Source organism: Chiloscyllium punctatum, chromosome 7 (assembly GCF_047496795.1).
Source record: "Chiloscyllium punctatum isolate Juve2018m chromosome 7, sChiPun1.3, whole genome shotgun sequence".
In the NCBI taxonomy this organism is placed as follows: domain Eukaryota; kingdom Metazoa; phylum Chordata; class Chondrichthyes; order Orectolobiformes; family Hemiscylliidae; genus Chiloscyllium; species Chiloscyllium punctatum.
In genome coordinates this window covers 73,512,511-73,528,403 of record NC_092745.1, presented here as the reverse complement: position 1 = coordinate 73,528,403, position 15,893 = coordinate 73,512,511, and the positions used below count along the sequence as shown (strand labels likewise).

The following is a 15,893-nucleotide window of genomic DNA, read 5'->3' as shown; positions in this document are numbered from 1 at the left end:
TAGTTACAGGAATAGGTTTCTTTTGAGGTTATTGCTGTTTCAGTAGCAACGAAATGAATTATTTCAAGGAGTAAGAGAACATACAACTGGAGGGATATTTCATCTTCATTTCTCCCTCTCCTATCATCACTGCCACTATATTCAACATTTCTTTTTTCTTTTCTGCTAGGGGAGCTGGGTCATACCGAGCTCCAGTTCCATGTGGATGCCATGTACCTTCTGAAACCTTAACCAAGTGGTCTTTCTTTGATAAATTCAGTTGTGGTAAATGAAGGCATGGAAAATATATATTTACAGTCAAGATGAGTGTCTTGTGTGATGTTTGAACCAAATCTTGATTTGCAGATCTGATTGCAAATATTACATACCAAGTCACTAGGCATGGGTGAAGGCATTGGCTTTGCACATGCTTCATGTCCTGTAGGGACCTGACTGTTTGCCTCAGATCTTTAAGGTGACTATAACTAGTGAATGTAAGCAGGCTGTTACACTGTAGAAAGAAATCACAGCTAGGTTTTCATCCAACATGCCCATTTCTGCTTCTACCAGGAAACACAACATATCAAGATATTAGTGGATGAGAAATTCCTTTGGACTATCTTAATTCACCCATCCAGAATACTATCTCTTCCAGCACTGTGAGTAACTGTCAAATTCCATGCAGTATATACTTTTTGTCTTCAATGAGTTCAGGATTTTTATGTAGAACTCTACTTGGAATTCTATTTCATGCTTTGATCACTGTACAAGGAACTTTCAGGTAGGGTTAACTTTTACCAATTTAAACACATTCTCTCCTTCATCCACTCCCATGGTTTACTTTAAAGTTGTGTTCTATATAAAAGTTTTCTATATTGCATGCGATCATATATAACCCTGTCAAATTACCTCTTCAAGACCATCTTTTCAGGTCGAGAAACCAACTTCCAATTTAAGCTAAAAACTGAAGTTACAATTGTTAGCAGGAAAGAAGGAAAGTGGTCAGGAGAACCCAATATGGATAGGTAAGAGACTGAAGTAGGTGATCAAGGCAAGGGATGTGGTGTGTGTAGCTATGAGGAGGAAGGGTAGACCAAAGGAGGATGAGAGGAATACAGATAAGTCAGGGGACAGGGAAGGAAAAAGGGTCTGTCAATCAGATATGCCTCTCCAAAGCCTCATCTGTGCCCCTTGTCTGTTTTATTCATTCACAGGACATGGGCATTGCTGGCTAGTCTAGTGTTTATTGCCCATCCCTATTCAACTACATTACTGTGGGTTTGGAGTCACATGTAGGCCAGGCCAAGTAAGGATGGTAGTTTCCTTCCCTAAAGGACATTAATCAGCCAGATGTATTTTTTCCTGATAATCGACAATAGCTTCACAGTCATTATTAAACTCTCAATTCCAGATTTCTATTGAATTCAAATTCCACCATCTGCCATGGTGGGAATTGAACCCAGGTTCCCAGAACATTATCTGGATCTTAGAAATTAACAGTCCAATGATAATAACACTAGGCCACTCTATCCCTCATGCCTTTACACAGCCAGCCTGTAATCCTTAGGCCTTGTCAGCACAACCCATCACACAATTCTCGAGGTACTGTCTGATGAGAATTGGACACAATGCTCAATGCACAGTTAGAGCAGATATGGAAATGCTGCTTCACACTCCTTAATAAATGTTCACCAATATTGTGGGATGGGTTAAACAAGAGTGGAAGGGACACAGGAACCTGCACAGGAAGACAAGCCTGAAGGAAACAAAAGTGGAAATGATAAATAGAACAATAGAAAGCCAATGTAAAAGGCACAGGAATGATGAGTTAGCAGCAAGTAAGGATAGGATACAATAAAATGTGTAAAAATGTCAAATAAACAAATCTAAAAATTCTACATTTGAATGTATTAAGCATTCACAAAAGGTAGATAGTTGGAAACAGTTATGACATGATTGTGATCATGGAGACATGGCTGTGACATGACCAAGGATGGGAACTGAATATCCAAAGGAATTCAATCTTTAGGAAGGACTAGCAAAATGAAAAAGGAGGGAGGGTAGTGTTCTTATTGAAAGGTGAAATCAGTGCAATGCTGAGAAAGGATATTAGCACAGGAACTCTAGATATTGAATCAGTTTGGATGGAGCTAAGAAGCAATAGAGTGCAGAGAATATTAATGGGACATGTCTACACACCTTCTAACAATAATAGAGATAAAGAATTGCATTAAACAGGAAATTAGAAATAAATGCAACAAGTGCACTTCAGTTGATATAGGCGATTTTAATCTATGTAAAGACTGGGTAAACCCACATTAGCAATAAGGTTGTGGTGGAAGAATTCTTAGAGCGTATGCAAGTTTATTTTAGTCCAGTACATTGAGGAACCAACTAGACAACAAACTATTCAAGATTTTCTGCAATGAGAAGGCGTAATTAGTAAACTTGCTGTGAGAGGTCTTTTAGGAAAAAGTGACCATAACACAGTAGAATTCTTCATTGAGATAGGTTTGGACTGGACATTTCATTTTCTAAGATCCTAAATTCAAACAAAAAAACTATGAAGGTGTGAAAAGTGAGTTGGCTGTAATCAACTGGTTAACTTCACTAAAAGGCATAACAAATACTTAATATTTAAGTATTTATGCATTTATACATTCTTTGAAGGCAAAAGAACACAACAGGAGATGTGGCACAACCATGGCTAACAGAAGAAATCAAAGACATTATAGATCCAAACAAGAAACAGATAAATTTGCTAGAAAATGTAGCAAGCTTGAGGATTAAGAGCTGTTTAGAATTCAGCAGATGAGGACCAAGGGGTTAATTAACAGGAGAAAAATAGAGTATGAGTGTAAACTTAAAAGGAACATAAAAACAGACTGTAAGAGTTTCTATAAGAATGCAAAAAGAAAATGATGAGTGAAAACAAACATGGAAACAGTGGATGCATTAGTTGTCATCGAATCATAGCACCATTAAGTACAGAAGAGACTGTTCAGCCCATCAAGTTTGTACTGCCAAACATTTACTGCTGTCTACACTATTTCTACTTTTCTGCACTAGGCCAGTAACCTTGAATGTTACGCCATTCCAAGTCCTCATCCAAGTACTTTTCTGCACTAGGCCAGTAACCTTGAATGTTACGCCATTCCAAGTCCTCATCCAAGTACTTTTTAAACTTTGTGAGGTTTTCCGCTCAACTACCCTCCTAGGCAGTCCATTCCAGACCTCCATTAGCCCCTTACAGTCTGAAACTGGAGAATTGAGAATGTATGGCAAGGAACTGACAATTAAACAGAACAATTAAACAACTATTTTTGTTCTGTATTCACAACCAGACACAAATAACTCCTCAAAAATGTTAGGCAAGCAAGGGTCTTTTGAGAAGGATGTATAAAAGAAATGAATATCAATAAAATGTAGTGCTGGAGAACATGATGAGATTGAAAGCTAATAAATCCCCAGATGTGACAATACATATGTTAGGATACTCAAAGAGGCGATCAGGAAACAGTGGATGCATTAGTTGTCATCGAATCATAGCACCATTAAGTACAGAAGAGACTGTTCAGCCCATCAAGTTTGTACTGCCAAACATTTACTGCTGTCTACACTATTTCTACTTTTCTGCACTAGGCCAGTAACCTTGAATGTTACGCCATTCCAAGTCCTCATCCAAGTACTTCTTAAACTTTGTGAGGTTTTCCGCTCAACTACCCTCCTAGGCAGTCCATTCCAGACCTCCATTAGCCTCTGGTTAAAAACATTTTTCCTCAATTCCCCTCTAAACCTCCAGCCTTTCACCTTAAAATATTGCCCCCTTGATAATGACCCTTCACTAAGAGAAATAGCAACTTTCTATTCACCCTGTCGATGCTCTTCATAATCTTATACATCCATATCAGGTCCACACTCAACTTCTTTCTCTGGTCCAAAGAAAATAACGTGGTGTATCTCCTTTATACATTTGCCAGTGCAATCACATCTTTCCTATAGTGTGGTGACCAGAACTGCACACAGTATTTTCTCTTCCAAAGTTCAGTAGTTCTAAAAGATTGAAATAAATATTGCCAAATATAACCACACTGTTTGGAAAAGAACAGAGATTGGAAACTGAGAATCACAGATAGTTAAGTTAGCCTAACATCAATAGTAGGAAAAGTGCTGGAATCCATTGTAAAGGATGTGATAATAGTACATTTAGAAAATACCAGCTTCATTACACAAAATCAACATGGATTTATGCAAGGAAACTCATGGATGAAAAATCTACTGGATATTTTTGAGGATGTCACTAGTAGATTAGACAAGGGATAACCAGTGGAAGTAGTGCATTTAGATTTTAAGATAGCTTTTGAGAAAGTGCTACAAAGGACCTTATTGAGCCAAATCAAAGCATATGGGATTGGTGGAAATATACGGCATGGACTGAAAATTGTTTAAAAATGGGAAACAGAGAATAGGAATAAATGGGTTGATTTTGGAGTGTGAGGTGGTGACAAATGCTGTGTGCAGGTATCAGTTTAGTCCCAGCTGTTCACAATTTTGATGAGGGAATCAAATGTAAAATTTCCAAATTTGATGATGACATAAAGTTAGGTGGGAGTGTGAGAGTTGAGGTAGGAAATAAAGGGGTGTCAGGGTGACTTAGACAAGGTGAGTGAGTGTACAAATACATGGCAGATGCACTATAGCATGGATACATCTTAGGCTGTCTACTTTAGTAGGAAAAGCAGAATGGCAGAATGACTAAAATCATGATAGATTGGGAAAAGTTCATGTCAAAGGGAACTGATTGTCCTTGAAAGTAAACATTCAGGTGCAGAAAGCAATCCGGAAGACAGCTGAAATGTTGGCCTTCGTTGCAATAGGATTGAGTACAGGAACAAGAAAGTCTTACTGCTGTGCAGGGCCTTGGTGAGACTACACTTTGAGTGTGACAGTTTTGATCTTCTCACCTAAGAAAAGATATACTTTCCAGAAAGGGAGTACAGCAAATGTTTATCAGAGTGGCTCCTGGGATAGCAGACTTATGCTGCAAGATTGGGTCGACTGGGCCAGAATTCACTGGAGATTAGAAGAATGAGAAGGGCTCCCATTAAAACGCATATAATTCTGACAGGAATGGACAGACTAGATACAGGAATGATGTTTCCCCAGGACAAGATGTCATAGTTACAGGATACATGATAGGCTATTTCGGACTGAGGTGAGGGGAAATTTCTTCACTTCATTGGTGGTGAACTTGTGGAACTCTCTGCCACAGAAGGCTGTGGAGGTGCAAATGAATTAATATATATATGAAAAAAAAGGTTGATAGAAGTTAAAGATGTCAAAGGATAGGGGAGAGCATTGAAGTAAGGCCTTGAGAGAGAGGATCAGCCCTAAACATGTTGAATAGCAGAGTGAGCCCAGTTGGCTGTAGGATAACTAGAAGGCCTTTAACAAGGTGCCACGCAGGAGGCTGCTCAAAAAGATGTTGCTGGAGGCAAGGTATTGGCAAAGATAGAGAATTGGCTGACTGGCAAAAGGCAAAGAGTGGAAGTTAAAGGATCTTTATCAGGATTCCAACCGGAGTTCTGCAGGGTCACTGTTGGGACTACAATTATTCACACTATACACTAATGATGTGGGTGAAGGAACTGAGGGCATTGTTGCTAAGTTTGCAGATGATACAAAGATAGACAGAGGGAAAGGTAGTGTTGAGGAAGTAGGGAGACTGCAGAGGAACTTTAATAGAACATAGAACATAGAACAATACAGCACAGAACAGGCCCTTCGGCCCACGATGTTGTGCCGAACTTCTATCCTAGATTAAGCACCCATCCATGTACCTATCCAAATGCCGCTTAAAGGTCGCCAATGATTCTGACTCTACCACTCCCACGGGCAGCGCATTCCATGCCCCCACCACTCTCTGAGTAAAGAACCCACCCCTGACATCTCCCCTATACCTTCCACCCTTCACCTTAAATTTATGTCCCCTTGTAACACTCTGTTGTACCCGGGGAAAAAGTTTCTGACTGTCTACTCTATCTATTCCTCTGATCATCTTATAAACCTCTATCAAGTCACCCCTCATCCTTCGCCGTTCCAACGAGAAAAGGCCGAGAACTCTCAACCTATCCTCGTACGACCTACTCTCCATTCCAGGCAACATCCTGGTAAATCTTCTCTGCACCCTCTCCAAAGCTTCCACATCTTTCCTAAAGTGAGGCGACCAGAACTGCACACAGTACTCCAACTGTGGCCTAACCAAAGTCCTGTACAGCTGCAACATCACTTCACGACTCTTGAATTCAATCCCTCTGCTAATGAACGATAATACTCCATAGGCCTTCTTACAAACTCTATCCATCTGAGTGGCAACCTTCAAAGATCTATGTACATAGACCCCAAGATCCCTCTGTTCCTCCGCCTGACTAAGAACCCTACCATTAACCCTGTATTCCGCATTCTTATTTGTTCTTCCAAAATGGACAACCTCACACTTGGCAGGGTTGAACTCCATCTGCCACTCCTCAGCCCAGCTCTGCATCATATCTAAGTCCCTCTGCAGCCGACAACAGCCCTCCTCACTGTCCACAACTCCACCTATCTTTGTATCATCTGCAAATTTACTGACCCACCCTTCGACTCCCTCATCTAAGTCATTAATAAAAATTACAAACAGCAGAGGACCCAGAACTGATCCCTGCGGAACTCCACTTGTAACTGGACTCCATGCTGAATATTTACCATCTACCACCACTCTCTGACTTCAACCGGTTAGCCAGTTTTCTATCCAATTGGCCAAATTTCCCTCTATCCCATGCCTCCTGACTTTCCGCATAAGCCTACCATGGGGAACCTTATCAAATGCCTTACTAAAATCCATGTACACTACATCCACTGCTCTACCCTCATCCACATGCTTGGTCACCTCCTCGAAGAATTCAATAAGACTTGTAAGGCAAGACCTACCCTTCACAAATCCGTGCTGGCTGCCCCTAATCAAGCAGTGTCTTTCCAGATACTCGTAAATCCTATCCCTCAGTACCCTTTCCATTACTTTGCCTACCACAGAAGTAAGACTAACTGGCCTGTAATTCCCGGGGTTATCCCTATTCCCTTTTTTGAACAGGGGAACAACATTCGCTACTCTCCAGTCCCCTGCTACCACCCCCATTACCAGTGAAGACGAGAAGATCATTGCCAACGGTACTGCAATTTCCTCTCTTGCTTCCCACATAATCCTAGGATATATCCCGTCAGGCCCAGGGGACTTGTCTATCCTCAAGCTGTTCAAAATGTCCAACACATCTTCCTTCCTAACAGGTATCTCTTCTAGCTTATCAGTCCGTTTCACACTCTCCTCTTCAACAATACGGTCCCTCTCGTTCGTAAATACTGAAGAGAAGTACTTGTTCAAGACCTCTCCTATCTCTTCCGACTCAATACACAGTCTACCACCACTGTCCTTGATCGGACCTACCCTCGTTCTCGTCATTCTCAGGTTTCTCACATACGCATAGAATGCCTTGGGGTTATCCTTGATCCTATCCGCCAAGGATTTTTCATGCCCTCTCTTAGCTCTCCTAATCCCTTTCTTCAGGTCCCTTCTGGCTATCCTGTATCCCTCCACTGCTCTGTCTGAATCCTGTTTCCTCAACCTTATGTAAGCCTCCTTCTTCCTCTTTACTAGACATTCAACCTCCCTCGTCAACCAAGGCTCCCTCACACGACCATTTCTTTCCTGCCTGATCGGTACATACATATCAAGGACACGTCGTATCTGCTCCTTGAAAAAGTTCCACATTTCCACCACATCCTTCCCTGACAGCCTATGCTCCCAACGTATGCTCCTCAAATCCTGTCTTACAGCATCGTAATTTCCCTTCCCCCAATTGTAAAAACTTCCTTGTTGTGCGCACCTATCTCTCTCCATAACCAAGGTGAAAGTCACAGAATTGTGGTCACCATCACCAAAATGTTCACCCACTAACAAGCCCACCACTTGTCTCGGTTCATTACCGAGTACCAAATCCAATATGGCCTCCCCTCTGGTTGGACAATCTACATACTGCGTTAGAAAAGCTAGGAGAATAGGCTAGGAGAATGAACAAAAGGTGGCAGATGGAATACAATGTGGCAAAGTACAGAGTTATATGGTTGCATAGGAAAAATAGAGACAGAATATTTTCCAAATGGGGAAAAACTTCAGAAATATGAAGCATAAAGGGACTTAAGTGTCCAAGTCCAGGATTCTCTTAAGGTTAACATGCAGGTTCAGATGGCTGTTGGGAAGGTTAATATAATGTTAGCATTCATTTGAAGAGGGCTAGAATACAAGAGCAGGGATTTACTGTTGAGGCTGTGTAAGGCTCTGATGAGGCCATATTTGGAATACTGTGAGCAGTTTTGGGGCACAATTCTAAGGAAGGATGTTCTGGCATTGAAAGGGATCCAGAGGAGGTTTAGAAGAATGATCCCGGGGTTGAAGGCCTTGTCATATGAGGAGCAGTTGAGGATTCTGGGGCTGTACTCTGAGTTTATAAGGATAAAGAAGTGATCTAAATGAAATTTATTGAATACTGAGAGACCCCGGATAGAGTGAATGTGGAGATGTTTCTACAAATAGGAGAGACTAGGGCACAGCCTCAGAGTGAACTGAGAAGAAGAGGAATTTCTTCAGCCAGAGGCTGGTGAACCTGTGGAACTCATTGCTGCAGGGGACTATGGAGGCAAAGTAATTGAATGTGTTTAAAGCAGAAATAGGTTCTTCATTGATAAAAGGATTTAGGATTATGGGGAGAAAGCAGTAAAATAGGTTGAGAAACATATCAGCCACGATCAAATGGCAGAGAAGACTAGATGAACCAAATGGACTAATTCTGTTCCTCTATCTTATGGCCTTCTCTTACATCGTTTTTTTTTGTTTTCATATTTGAAGGTGTAGTCAGGATAGAACTGAACACTGCTAAAGGTGTATGTTGATCAGAATGCTGTAAAGAGCGTATTTTTCTATATTTTTGATTGTGCACTGAAATGGGAAAAAGACTGCTTTAAAACAAAGGATGATTGAAAGGATTGCTGCACTTTTAAAAATAAGCTCCCAGTATTTATTGTAGGCATTGTTTACAATGCTGATTGTTCAAACAGTGGGGGCGAGTTACTACAAATAGACTTACACCAAGGGGGCATGTACAAAGTGAGACTCTGCTGATAACATGTAGCTGACTAGTCCATGGGTTCGGGAACCAGTTGTTTGTGACAAAATCCTTTTGCCTACCAAAACTATGTGATTGGCTCCCAGAATGCTAAACGGCTTGTGGCCGTGAATAAAATTGCCAGAAACCTTCAGTTCTCTGGAGGGGAGGTGGAGTCCTTTTCTCTGAAGTTAAAAAATACCTCAATCCTGAAGTAAGATAGTTTATTTTTGATCATTGGTTGCTTTAATCTATTGCTTTTAACCAATAAGTCGAGACTTTATAAGTCGTGAACCTGTCATTCTGTGCTTCCTGCAAGTAAAGGCACCTGGTAGCAAGACCCGACAAACCAAAAGGTACATCTCAATGAACCTTGTGATCAGGGACCATTGAGCTGCCTTTCCTCCACCAATACACCATTTTATTTTTGTGTGTGTTTATCTGTATGTGTGTCTACAGAGAATTTGTCAGGGAGTTAGAGTTTTAACTAATGGAATTATATGCCAACAGTTCATAGTTATTTCCCTCTAGCTAGAATCTATTTATAATAAATAGTAATTTTTGTTAAGTACAGAACTCTAGTCCATATTTGCTGTTATCCTGGCTCTGAAAAGACAGGTAAATTGGAGAATTATACAAACTTTGATAAGATCTTTAAATTTGAGTCATTGAATCATACAGCACAGAAACAGACCCTTCAGTCCAACTTGTCCATCTTTCCCAAACTAAATTGGTCCCATTGCTTGCACTTGGCCCATTTGCTTCTAATTTTTTCTATTTGTGTACCTATCCAGTTTCTCTTAAATGTTGTAACTGAACCTGCACCCACCACTTTCTCTGGCAGATATTTCACAGACAAACCACCACTGTGTGAAAATATTGCCCCTTATGTCCCTTTTAAATCTTTCTCCTCTCACTTTAAAATTATGCCCTCTAGTCTTGAACTCCCCAACCCTGGGGAAAAGACCTTTGCTCTTCACCTTATGATTTTATAAACCTCCATAAGGTTACCCCTCAACCTCTTACACTCCAGTGAAAAATATCCTGCCTCTCCTTATAACTCAAACCTTCCAATCCTGGTAACATCGTTGTAATTTTTTTTCTGCATTCTCTCCAAATTAGTAATATCCTTTCTATAGCAGGATGACCAGAACACAACACAGTACTCCAAAAGTGGCCTCACCAATATCCTGTACAACCTCAACAGAAGTCCCAAATCCTGTACTCATGGCATAGAGGAGTTTGATTTCCAGCATGCTACCCAATGAGGTATAACACTGCAAATGATGCTCAGTTTGCAATGTGACCAGAAATGGACCAATTATTCAAGATGCAGTCTGACCAGAACTGGACACAATGGTCAGGTGCAGTCAGAGCAGAAGCAGCAAAGGTTTTGCATCTTCTGTATTGTTGTCCAATGTTGAGTCTGTATCCAAGTTTCTGAGATCAGTTAGTTTTACATGAAAAAGGGCAACTCTGTCAGCAATCTTCCTCCATTCTGACATTAATTCTTTAGTACCCATTGTTTCCTAACTGCATTTCAGCCAACTTCTCATCTTCACCAAGTTTGTGGCAATTTCCAACAGTTCTGATTTTAATTAATAATCTCATGTGGATCTTTTATCATTTGCTTTTTGGATACCTATCTAGCATCACAGGATTTGCAGTTAGTTTGGGTTGCCTTCTCCATATAAAGCTATACTTTTTTTTTTAACAATGTAGGATAACAATCAAGGAGATCTGTGCTTTATTATCTGTGCTTTTGTTAAGGTTACTGTGGTTAATTGTCACACTTCTAATTCACAAATTCTGATACAAGGTCATCAATCTCACATTCTATTTCTTGCTGTGAGACCCACGTCTTTCCAACGATTTCGGATTTTACTAAGCAGATTTAGCCACCAATCCTGGTGCTTGAAATAATTTACTGATCTGATGAATTAAGCAGAGGTTTTCAGCATGTTGGGCACATGAACTGAAAGCAAGAATCCAGTTTTATTTTTGAATGCTACCCAACGAGTGAAATTCATCTTTGGTAATAGTGCAAATCAGGTGACAATGAATACATATTGCTTGATCTTCTTTTCCATTGACTTCAATAGAAAACAAAATCAAACAGGTGTAAAATGGCCTTTCAAGTTGGTATGTCGAACGCTGTTTTCCTAATGCCTTCAAGTCAGAAATGGTATCTGGTAAACAAATTACACTAAATGTCTCCGAGATAGTAAGGATTGCAGATGCTGGAAGTTAGAGTCAATAAAATGTTCAGCTGGAAAAGCACAGCAGACCAGACAACATTGGAGGAGCAGGAAAGTCAACGTTTCAGTCAGGACCCTTCATCAGGACTGCAGAGGGGGAAGAGAGTTCAGAAATAAATGGGGGTTGGGGGGGTGGGGCTGGAGATAAGGTAGGTGCAATGGTGATAGGTGGATGTAGATAGTAGGTACGAAATACCTCACCTTAATACAGTACTCTGTATATTTAGTGATTACATTACTCTACAAGAACAACACCACTCATTTTTTTGTAGTTTAAATAGTTGTTTTTATTTTAAAAATAGCATTAACATTTAAATGTATTTAACATAATTCAGCATTCCCCCATCCAATCAGCACCATCAACCTCTAGTCTCAACCTCCTAATTCAAAAAGCATTGCTAAATAGTTGTTCTTACAGAAACACATTCTTTAACATGTTATAAATTGCAATCGGATACATCTATCATGATAATAGTATTTTATCCTCAACTCACTAAAAATTAAAATGATATTTTGAAAAACAAGTGTTTGAACATGTTATAAATATGTAATTGGTAATGTTCAGATAGCTGCCCATGAAGCATTACCTTTTTGTTTTAAATGTAAACAGTTCATGCTTGACAAAAGATTAGATTAAAACATTAAGTTGCTGACGCTTTGCTCACTGTGATTATCAATTGATGTGATTCATGATCACAATTACAGCTGACTGCTGTTGAGTTAGCACAATGTTTATTGCAACCCTGTAACAAACTATTTAATTGCTTGCATGTCAAAAGTGGACAAAGGCAAAATATTCTTTTCCCCACTGTTTTTCTATGGCATAACTGAAACTGTTATGCAAAAAGTGTTGGTGGGCAATAAAAGCATTAGATGTGAATGTTTTTGCATATCATGAAATAACATTTCTAATAAGTTTGCTCAAAATATTAATTATGATTTTCCATTATTTTCTGTTTTAATTTCAATTTTTCAGCGCACTATTTTGATGCTACTTAAATGTATTCCCTTCTGATCAAACCAAATGTAAATCATGAAATTCAAAGTAGATTCTGTTTTAAAAAAGAAATGAATTTCTAATGAAAACAAAAGGCTCCTAACACAGTCTTGTGCAATGAAACCAGTTGGATTACCTGCCCTGCCAGTTCTACCCACGACTGTAACTCAAGTTCCCAACACCTTTTAAATATGTGACATCAAGCTCATACAATGTATCCACTACACACAGTATGGTTACCTCCATAATGGGGAGACCAATGAAGGCTGAACCATTCTTCTCAACAGCTGTCAGTAAACATGATCCTTGGCTATCGGAGGATCAGTGCTTTTGTACATTCACCTTCCTTATTCCACCTTTCTTCCTTCTGGCAAATATAAGACCGTAGGACAGAGGAGCAGCAGAGGCTATTTGCCCCATTGAGTGTGACATGGCTGATTTGATAATCCTCAACTCCACTTTCCTGTTTTTTTCCTGAGAACCCTTGAGTCATTTACTGATCAAACATCTAATCAACTCGGCTGTGAATATACTTAGTGACACTGGCTTGATATCTCTCTGCAGTAAAGAATTCCACAGATCCTCTACTACCTGAAACAAATACAGTTCCAGAGCAATTGTGATTTGGGTTCCACTTAAGACACTTTCTTTTCGATATTTAATGCCCTGCCAAGCATTTCCAGAACTCTGTTAGTAGTTCTATATTTTATTGGATTAAGCAAACTTCCGAAATGGCTTGATGTATATCTGAAGATGGAACTCCCATCAACTGCAACTTCAAGGCTTTCTTATCTGGACTCCCACTGCCCGTGTTCAAAGATAGCACTGGAAAAAACAGTGAAATAGAATGCATCAGTTGCTAGCTACAGATTGTGTATAAAATTGGCCCACTGTTCAAGATTAAAGTTTGGACTGCTAAAATGGAAACTACCACAAGTTTGGAATATTTGCTTAGGGCAGCCCATGCTACTGCTGAAGATTTCTGTTTCTTGCTATGCTGCCTTGCTTTCTGCCCATGGACAAAAAGCATATACAGTCAACGTACTTGTTCAAAAAAAAGAGTTAATCTCATATTTTAAACATCTACAAGTCTGTACACTAGACATTTACTTTATATTTGGAAATAAGATTGGAATGAGTTAACACGTTCTTGCAATCACCATATGTAAAAGAATTATCGTGGTGCAAGAATTTAAACTGTGCAAACCATAGTAAGATAATGAGATGAGATTTTGAGTATGCGGCTTCCGAGACAGCATTGGTTACTGTGGAGCTCATACTGATTTCTAGCAGATGTGGCCACCTCTTAACTAGTTACTGTCTTTTTTGTTAGTGGACATGGCCTTAGGCACTGATCTTGGAGACTTGATTGACACTGCAAAATAAAGCTTGTGTATAAGTACGTTACATGTTTGGAGAAACCCGACATTTTCATCAACTTTTCCCATGTTCAACTTCTGTTTCTGTCTTCCACCAACCCCCTATTCAAGAACCAAAGCACACCTCATCATATGACTCAAAAATCTGTATATCCCAAAGTTTCATTCTGGTATCACAAAATCTGAGGCAGTAATTTTTTTGGGGGGGGGGGGGCGGGGGCAGTCACCAGGATAAAGTTTAGGAAACACTACCCTAATCCTTATGATTGCCTTGCTAATCTTGTTAACTTGAAAGGAATATTTCCAAAGTAGAAAGTTTTTTTAAACTATTCCATCCACAAAGGTTGACAACAATGATAGTCAGTGCATTTAGAAGGGAATCTAATAAACATGCATCGATTGAAACACACGTAAATTATTTTCCTTCGCACGTTAAATTTCTGCAAAGCATGTGATGAAGTAGCCATCTCATTTATTTAAAGCACTGTCCCAAACAATGCTAAATTATATAGATCATGCATTTGTATCCAATCTTTTCGTGCTTCCTGATCCTAACGAGTATGACAGTCAAGTTTTTACAAATTGCCTCAATATCCTGTTCAATAGAGATGAACATTTCTGCAGATTTCTCTCTCCTGGGTGATTCTTGCTGCTGTTAAATATAACTGGATCAACTGAATTCCATTGTCAAAATTCTTCAGTGCTGCTAATTCCTTGGCCATCATATCCCATCACTTCCTCATTGGTGATGTCATTATTTGAATCGTAGATTTACTGATGTTGCCTTTTAATCACATCTCTGATGATCTGCTGCCAGACACTACAGGCAAGTAACCTGAATATACTTTAATGCAACATCCCAGCTGTTCTCAGTTCTTCCTCCTCAAATGTCTCTGTCCTCAAGCTTGATCCAACACAGTGTTATCAAAGAGGTTGTTATTGTATTTTTGGCATCCAAGCACATTCAAAATGACTTCCAGAACTTGACCATTCTCTGCAGTTTGCAGATTTGCATAGGAAATAATTGAATATTTTACATTGTGAAGCAAATCAGGACCAATAAAACATGGAGCTGAAAGGCACAGCAGGACAAACAGCTTCAGAGGAGCAGGAAAGATAATGCTTTGGGTCGGGAGCCTTCATCAGGACTGAGGGGGAAGGGAGCTCAGAAATAAATAGAGGGAGGGTGGCTGGGGGAAAATGTAAGTGGGATAGTGATAGGTGGATGTGGGAAAGGTAGGTGATATGTGAGAGGTGCATGCAGGTAGGTTATTGTGATTGGTCAGTGGGAAGGATGGAGTTGATCGGTGAGAAGAAAGATGGACAGCTTAGGTAATGTCAATGAAGCAGGGAGGCGAGTGAGGGCTGGACTTGGGTGGGGAGATTTTGAAGCTGGTGAACTTTATGATAAGGTAATTGGGCTATAAGGTAAGGTCTTGTTCCTCTAGTTTGCGTGTGACCTCAATTTGACAGTGGAGGCGGCCCAGGGTAGACATGTTGCCAGGAAAATTGGAGGGGGAGTTGAAATAGCTGGCAGCAGAAGGTGGTGTTGATTGGAACATACAGAGCATTCGTAATAAGCCATTTTTGTTGACACACTCTGACTTTATGCTTCTTGTTTTTTTTTGGAGTTTTAAAACTTCATCACTCTGGGAAGAAAGCTAATCTTAATAATGTCAGGATAAAATTTAAGAAGGCGGAGTACTCTTTAAATTCCAATTTAATCCTCACCATCTAATGATTCCTGCTGTGTGTAGATTCAAGTTGAGGATAGGATCAGGTTTGGCTGTGATTATCCCTCTCCAATAAAGTAATAGCTGTCCAGCAGTCATCATTTTGATTCATTCATGAGATATTGTCACTTTGGGCAAAGAAGCTTTGGCTGAAACTGAACAGGGAGAAATTGATTTAGTAAATGAAAAGCAACCTGCTTATCCATGAACATCAAACTTAAAAATAGTTTCTATGGCATTATTTGTACTTTAATGTTATTTTTCTAACATTAGCTGCTTTTAAACAAAATGACTGAAGTTATATGGCCCCAAATGTCATGTGCTTGGTGTGTAAGCTTCTGTCTCTTTCCCAT

The 15,893-nt window shown here is 39.8% G+C and overlaps 1 protein-coding gene across 2 annotated transcripts in view; it reads right to left on the bottom strand.

Moving 5' to 3' along the window:
• Nucleotides 1-11,717: 11,717 nt before the first annotated feature.
• Nucleotides 11,718-15,893, bottom strand: part of atg4c (autophagy related 4C, cysteine peptidase) — a 58,285-nt gene continuing 54,109 nt past the window's right edge. For both annotated transcript variants that reach the window (XR_011961123.1, XR_011961124.1), the window contains 2 exons: nucleotides 15,539-15,695; nucleotides 11,718-13,253 (listed from right to left, as the gene is read on the bottom strand). The gene's annotated coding sequence lies outside the window, so the exon portion shown is untranslated. The remainder of the gene's footprint in view (nucleotides 13,254-15,538; nucleotides 15,696-15,893) is intronic.